Source organism: Anolis sagrei, chromosome 1 (genome assembly GCF_037176765.1).
Source record: "Anolis sagrei isolate rAnoSag1 chromosome 1, rAnoSag1.mat, whole genome shotgun sequence".
NCBI classification, from domain to species: Eukaryota; Metazoa; Chordata; class Lepidosauria; order Squamata; family Dactyloidae; genus Anolis; species Anolis sagrei.
Genome location: NC_090021.1, coordinates 242,342,621 through 242,350,958, shown reverse-complemented (window position 1 = coordinate 242,350,958; position 8,338 = coordinate 242,342,621). Strand labels below are relative to the sequence as shown.

Sequence of the window (8,338 nt, the reverse complement as noted above, 5' to 3'; positions counted from 1 at the left end):
GGCTGTGCTTTTCTACCAGGAAACACTGGAGCTAAATTGCTATTTCTCTCAAAATGTCTGATTCTGTCCTGTGGATTGTGGGACTGAACTTTTGAAATTTTAGGACCTCTTTCATGAATGCAGGTTTCTGTGGTACTCCTTGCAAGGTGCATCTATTTCTCTGGTACTTGTCATATGCTTTCACATTTTTTTTTCCAATTTATGACAAACCTATCACCTTGTTCAAGGTCAACTAGTAGATTACCACGTCTGAGTAACGACTAAAACCCTAGTCTCCAGAATGGTAATTCAGTGCTCAAATTGTTACACCACGCTGGCTTTCTTTTCTTGTTGTTTTTGTTTATCTAGTGCAGTGGGTTAAACTGCTGAGCTGCTGAACTTGCTGACTGAAAGATTGGCAGTTCGAATCCGGGGAGCGAGGTGAGCTCCCACTCTTAGTCACAACTTCTGCGAACCTAGCAGTTCGAAAACATGCAAATATGAGTAGATTAATAGGTACTGCTCCGGCAGGAAGGTAACAGAGCTCCATGCAGTCATGCCAACCACATGACCTTGGAGGCATCTACGGACAATGCTGGCTCTTTGGCTTAGAAATGGGGATGAGCACCACCTCCCAGAGTTGGACACGGCTATACTTAATGTTGTGAGGAAACCTTTATCTTTACTATTGCTTTTATCTATTTCTTAAGTTGAAGACTGAGCAATTTACCTTTATCACCAGTTGCATGGGGTACTTATATCCACTTAAGGATGTCATTTTGCACGTCTGTATTTGAAGCAGAAGATTTTCCTTTTAGTATACTACACTTTTCGAAAAATGCAGATATCAGAAACTCAGTATCATGAGCCTTAAGACACCTTCCAGTAAGAGTTGAAGAACAGCCATGCTGGACCATCTAAAGGTCTTCTGTTCCAGACATTCTGTTCACAGAACACAGGACATGGGAAGCTCACAAAATGAACATGAATATACTATATAGAAGATAGAAATATACATATATTCAAAAATATAGAACAAACACCCTGTCCCTGTTATACATCAAGGCTAGATGCCACTGGTTTCTCCTCCTTCTCATAAATTTATCCAGCGTACTACTGCTATTCCCATTGGTTCCTTTCTATTGACTTCATCACATGGTCTTGGGACTCCGTTTCCATGCACTTAGGAAATAAGAGTACCACGGGAGCCCCACAGAGGCCACCTTTGTTTTTCTCATGCTATGAGTGGAACCTGTACTGTTGGTTACAAGTGATGTCATAGAACTATGATTGTCATAAGGGAGTATAGTCAGAATTACAGCAGATAATGGAACAAGTTAATGGGAGCAAGAGGGATTTTTATCTCTATGGCACAATATTACATTTCAGCAGGTTTGTACGGTTTTGCTCTGGATTGCTTGAATGTTTCTGAGGCAGCGTTGCTCCATTTGCTCCGGGAAAGCTTGCTACTGTGGTGGTCTGAGGTCACTTTGTGAGACAGGGCAGACATTTCTTCCAGGTTTTCTTGGCAGCCCTTGCCTTACATGTTCTTTAAAGTTACTATACCATGTCCTATGTGCATCGGATGCTTTCTGCTCAGCCTATCCAAGTATTGTCATTGAGTGAAAGGGGTTCCTAGATGTGGAAAGGTTGAAGTTTAGATATATAATTGCTTTGTCAGACCAAAAGGGCCTCTTACAACTAAAGGGTTGACAATGATGGCAGTTGCAGTACCATGTATCTGAAGGGCATACAAGTTGTATGATGGTTGTATAAGAAGACTATCTATCTATATACATCATCTTCCATTTATGTTCTTCCCATATTTCTCTTTTTCTGCTTCTACCATATTAATTTATTTATCCAGGTACCCATTTTAGTGAGACAATGAATCCACTGTGTATTTTTAGCTAAATTTTAAATGAACTGTTCAAAATGTTGAACCAATTTTAGACATAGGTTTCAGCACCTAGGATTGATTCTTTAATATCTGGATGGAAAACTCAGAGAATTCACCATCTTACTGACACAGTGGTCACTAGTTATCACAGAGGGTGCTTCCACATTACATAATATACTACTACTACTACTACTAGAAGAAGTAGAAGTTCCTTGACAAAATTGAAAGAAAAGTTGATAAGGAGAAGACTGGTTGTGGCTCACTAATGGAACGCTGAAGAAGGAGACAGAAGGCCTGATTCTTGAAGTCCAGGAGCAAGCCATCGGAACAAATGCAATTAAGGTCAGGATTGAAAAATCAGCTGATCACCCAAAATACAGATTGTGCAAGGAAGCTGATGAAACCATGGATCATATCCTCAGCTGCTGCAAGAAAATCGCACAGACGGACAACAAACAGAGGCACAACTATGTGGCCCAAATGATTCATTGAAAGTTATGTCACAAGTATCACTGCCAATAGCAAAGAACTGGTGGGATCATAAATCTGCAAAGGTAGTGGAAAATGAACAAGCAAAAATACTCAGCCTAACGAATCCAGACTGACATAATACACCAGAGATCACAATTGTGGAAAAGAAAAAAGTTTGGATTATTGATGTTGCCATACCAGGTGATAGTCGAATTGACGATAAAAAACAAGAAAAACTCAGCCATTATCAGGACCGCAAATCGAACTGCAAAGGCTCTGGCATAAACCAGTATAGGTGGTCCCAGTGTCAATCGGCACAATGAGTGCCATGCCAAAAGATCTCAGCCGGCATTTGGAAACAATAAACATTGACAAAATCACAATCTGTCAACTGCAAAAGGCCACCTTACTTTGATCTGTGTGCATCATTCGAAAATACATCACACAGTCCTAAACACTTGGGAAGTGTTTGACTTGTGATTTTGTGATACAAAATCCAGCATATACAGTGTTCGCTCACTTTTTGTAGGGGTTCTGTTCCAGGAACCCCAGCGATAAGTGAAAAACCGCGATGTAGGGACGCTATACTGTATATGTACAGTATAGCTCCGCCCACTCCTCTCTCTCTCTTTTCCTCTCCTCTTTCCCCTCCCCCTCCCCTTGCTGGAGCCACTCTTCTCCCTCCCTTCCTGCTTCCTCACTGTCATGGGGCTCTCACCCGGTCGACCAAGGAAGAGCAACTAGAAAGAAGCCTTGGTGGAAGCTGCCTTGGTGGCCCTCTCCACACCCCTCGCCGGCACCACTTCGTGGCTCTTTGCCAGCCACACACACGCCTCTCTGTGAGTAACTCAACAACTCAAGTCTGTGGCAGCATATGCTTTTTTCTTTGCTACTTGTATTTTAATTTGTTTTTTTAAAAAAAAAAAACAGTGAAAGAGCGAGTCCGGAGGAAGCGAACCACAAAGTACTGAGGGAACACTGTATATCTCATTTGCTGTATCATACTGTGTTTTGTGTCAGTAAAATAATAATAATAATAATACTTTATTTATATTCTGCCCTATCTTCCCGAAGGGACTCAGGATTCCAGTCAGAAACAAGCAAACATTCAATGCCTGAACATAACAACTAATAAACACATAATAATGATAATTAAACTACACAGCATATAAAAACCAAATTATAATTTAACAAATTTTGATTAGATTTAAACCCAACCCATCAAACATAAAACAATCATAAAACAAAAGCATCTGTTTCCCAGAGTCAACAGAGTTCCTTGGGGGCATATAAACTGATCATTGCTCAAGATGTCAACTGAGCTAGTGGGGCAGGCAAAACCCAAGTATGGATTGCAGATGTTACTCAGAGGTATAACAGCAATGCCATTATCTATTACGCCTCCTCAGCCAATGAGCAGAAGTATGTCTTCAAGCTGTTTCTTAAAGGTGAGGAGAAAAGGGGTCATCTTTAGTTCCTTAGGGAAAGAATTCCAGAGGTGTGAGGGGGAGGGGGCACGGAGAATAATACTGCCTGGCAAATAAAACATAAGAAATTTATGCTGAAACACTGCACATTTTTTTAGAGATAATAATTTTGGTGTCAGTCCCTCTGATGGGGTCCCTTGGTGTGGCTTGCACCCTAGTGTTTTTATAATGTTTTATACTGTTTTTTTTTTTTTAAATCTGAGGTGTATATTTATGCTTTTGTTGTCAGTCACCCTGAGTCCCTCTGCGGAGGTTGAGATAGGACGGGATATAAATGTCTGAAATAAATAAATCTATATATTAAAAAAATGTAATGTTCATTTGTGGGATTAACATAACTCAAAAACCACTGGACGAATTGCCGCCAAATTTGGCCACAAGACATTTACTAACCCAAGGAGTGATCATCATTAAAAAAAAATTGATTTTGTCATTTGGGAGTTGTAGTTGCTGGGATTAATAGTTCACCTACAATCAAAGAGCATTCTGAACTCCACCAATGGTGGAATTGAACCAAACTTGGCACACAGGACTCCCATGACAAAGAGAAAATACTGGAAGGGTTTGGTGGGCATTGACTTTGAGTTTTGGGAGTTGTAGTTCACCTACATCCAGAGAGAACTGTGGACTCAAAGAATGATGGATCTGGCCCAAACTTAGCACGAATATTCCATATGCCCAAATATGAACACAGATGGAGTTTTGGGGAAATAGACCTTGACATTTGCGAGTTGCAGTTGCTGGGATTTATAGTTCACCTACAATCAAAGAGCATTCTGAACTCCACCAAGGACAGAACTGGGGCAAACTTCCCACAGAGAACCCCCACAACCAACAGAAAATACTTAAGGTCATCCAGACCAGGTCCCTTCACCAGGGCAAGAAAACGTAACCAAAGCCCTCCTGACAAGAGCCATCCAGCCATAGATATAGATAGATACATATGATTCACACACAGAGATATAGTATCATAGATTTGAAAGGGAGCCCTAAAGAAGAACAATTATGTGTTGCATGTTCCAGAGTAGGCAAACCAGACAAAGAAGCAGCAAGAAATACTCTACCCACAAGCATAAAGAAATTACATATATTAGAAACCAACACTTTCTCATTACTGTACTTTATTTTCCAGATCACCAGACTGGGCTACAGCAACGCGTAGCAGGGGGCAGCTAGTAAATAAATAAGAGTGATTACAAGTGACAGCACTGCTAGAGGGAAACTTCCAGAGTGTTCTTGTACAGGTTGAGCTTCCTGTATCTGGAATCCCCAAATACTCCTAAATTGTCCACATGGATGGCTGAGATAGTGACACTTCTGTTTTCTGATGGTTTCACGTGCAAAATTATTTCAAATATTGTATCTTAAAGTGACCTTCAGGCTATGTGTATAAGATGAGCCCTGGCAATGAAAACTGGTATTGATTCTGCGGTGTAGATCAGGCATGGGGAAAATTGGCCCCTCCCTCCAGGTGTTTTGGACTTCAACTCTCACCATTCCTAACAGCTTTAGGACCCTTCCTTTTCCTCTTCAGCCAGCTAAGCAGAAAGGAAGGGGCCTGAGGCTGTTAGGAATGGTGGGAGTTGAAGTCCAAAACACCTGGGAGGGCCCAAGTTTGACCATTCATGAGCTACCTCGACCTCCTAATTTGCATATGGTTTCTGATTGGCCACTCAACATTCTAACATTCTTAAGCGGCTGAAGGGGAAAAGGAAGGGGTCTGAGTCTGTTAGGAATGGTGGGAGTTGAAGTCCAAAACACCTGGAGTTTGCCCATGATTGTTGTAAATGCCTCCTTGGACTTCACTTCCCAGACTCCTTCCTCGTTGACTCAGGTGGCTGAGGCTTCTGGGAGTTGAAGTCCCAAAACCCCTGGAGGCCCAGCGTTTGAAGATCCCTGCTGTAAGGATTGTGTGCAAGAAGGGGAGGAGGTTTGCCTTCTTGCAGCTGCTGCTTGTCCTGCAACCGGGCTGCAAGCAAGGGCAGCTAAAGGGCCCCTGTGTCCGCGGCTGGCGGCCCCTTTAAAAGGCGTGCTTGCAAAAGGCTTTCACTTCCGAGTGGAGAGAGCTCCGGTTTGCAGAAGGGAAACGGGGGCAGGAATCCGAATCGCAAACTAAGGTGGGAGGGGAGTCCAAAGGCAGGCAGACCCCCCCCCCCCTTTCTATTGCCACGTGTCGCCAATGGTGGCGCGATTTCCCTGGCGGGCTCAAGAGAGCCTCAACCTTCTGTGTATCTGCCTTGCTCTGGTCACTTGGTTTTGTTCTATTTCCCCTCCTGGTATGTGCATGGTTTGCATGGGGAGAGTGCGTATACTGAACAGTCGTGTGGAAGCCTGTCCCCGTGTTCTGCCACTTTCACATCTTGTAATATTTTGCCTCCCCATCCACGACTGCCTCTATGCTGTAGAACAGTGTTTCTCAAGCTGGGGGTCGGGACCCCGGGGGGCGGGGTCACTTAACACCATCAGAAAACACAGTATTTTCTGTTGGTTATGGGGGTTTGTGTGGGAAGCTTGGCCCAATTCTATCGTTGGTGGGGTTCAGAATGCTCTGATTATAGGTGAACTATAAATCCCACCACTACAACTCCCAAATGTCAATGTCTGTTTTCCCCAAACTCCACCAGTGTTCACATTTGGGCATATTGAGTATTTGTGCCACGTTTGGTCCAGATCCATAGAATCATAGAGTTAGAAGAGACCTCACGGGCCATCCAGTCCAACCCCCTGCCAAGAACCAGGGAAATTGCGCTCAAAGCACCCCCAACAGATGGCCATCCAGCCTCTGTTTAAAAGTTTCCATAGAAGGAGCCTCCACCACACTTCGGGGTAGAGAGTTCCACTGCGGAACAGCTCTCAGTCAGAAAGTTCTTCCTAATGTTCAGGTGGAATCCCCTTTCCCATCATTATTTGAGTCCACAGTGCTTTCTGGATGTAGGTGAACTACAACTCCAAAACTCAAAGTCAAGGTCTACCAAATCCTTCCAGTATTTTCTGTTGGTCATGGCTGTTCTGTGTGTCAAGCTTGGTTCAAATCCATTGTTGGTGGAGTTCAGAATGATCTTTGACTGTAGATGAACTCTAAATCCCAGCAACTACAACTCCCAAATGACAAGCTCAATACCCCCCCCCCCCAAACCCCACCACTATTCAAATTTGGTCATATCACGTATTTGTTCCAAATTTGGTTCAGTGAATGAAAATACATTCTGCATATCGGATACTTACATTACGATTCATAACAGTAGCAAAATTACAATTGTGAAGTAGCAACAGAAATAATTTTATCTCTATACTGTAGAGCAGTGTTTCTCAACCTGGGGGTCGGGGTCGCCAAGGGGTGTCAGCAAATCATTTTATGGTTGGGGGTCACCACAATATGAGGAACTGTATTAAAGGGTCGGTGCATTAGGAAGGTTGAGAACTGCTGTAGGAGGAATGCAGTTTGACATTGCTTTAAGTGCTATGGCTCAATGCTGACGAAATCATAGGATTTTTACCTTTGGTGAGGCACTCTTTGGCAAAAGAGGCTAAAGACCTTGTGGAACTACAACTCCCATTGAGCCATGGCAGTTCAAATGGCATTAATTCTGCAGGTTAGATTCAGGCCAGGTCTCTTCTTCCTCTCTCTTTCTCTGCTCCCTAGTCGCATCTGATGATGATCGCAAATCACATTCCAGGTTATTTAATCCACAGGAACTGCTCTGCGCTAGTCACAGTCATTAATAATAATAATAATAATAATAATAACAATAATCTTTGGGTTGTTGCAGGTTTTTTGGGCTATATGGCCATGTTCTAGAAGCATTCTCTCCTGACATTTCGCCTGCATCTGTGGCAAGCATCCTCTGAGCATCCCCCGGATTTAAACTGCCAACCTTTTGGTCAACAAGTTCAGTAGCTCAGTGCTTTAACCCATTGCGCGGCCAGCTGTATTTGGTTCTTATCTGTCTTCAGAGTAGCCTCCAGCTACAATGTTGAGAGATAGGAAGGGTATAAATTAAGTACATTTATAAATAGCATTGCAGTGTTGTATGTATTTGCGGGATCCGTGATGCAGTGTAAAGCCTACAGAATCTGAAATAGGGCTAGGAGACTGTGAAGTCCAGGGACTCTATCACATTACATAATTGCAGCACTATTATCCCACTTTTCACTCCGATGGTTCCAGCCTATGTGATCCAGGGAATGGCTGTTTATGGAGGAGTAGTTCAAATCCTTGGCCAGAAAGCTCCCTTAAGAGCTTTTCAAATATCAAAGCTCAGGAGCATTATAGTCAAATAATATAATCCTCCACATATTGAACTCCAGTCTTCAAGAGCCTGAACCACTGGCCACTAGTAAGGCATGAGTAGAATGAGCATCCGTCTTACAAACAACACCTGTTAAGAATGGGGGCTGAGATAACAGGAAGTGAGCGAAATCTATCATTAGGAAGGGAAATTTTCCTCTTGAGTTGTCATGGGGAAAAGGTGTCTTTATTGAAGCTTCATCAACAATCGTT

At 42.9% G+C, this 8,338-nt stretch overlaps 1 protein-coding gene across 6 annotated transcripts in view; it reads left to right on the top strand.

The window, feature by feature from the left end:
* Positions 1-3,072: 3,072 nt before the first annotated feature.
* Positions 3,073-8,338, top strand: part of CHID1 (chitinase domain containing 1) — a 130,405-nt gene continuing 125,139 nt past the window's right edge. For 2 of the 6 annotated variants that reach the window (XM_060769045.2, XM_060769092.2), the window contains exon 1: positions 5,756-5,954. The gene's annotated coding sequence lies outside the window, so the exon portion shown is untranslated. The other 4 variants (XM_060769063.2, XM_060769055.2, XM_060769082.2 and 1 more) reach the window with 4 other exon arrangements.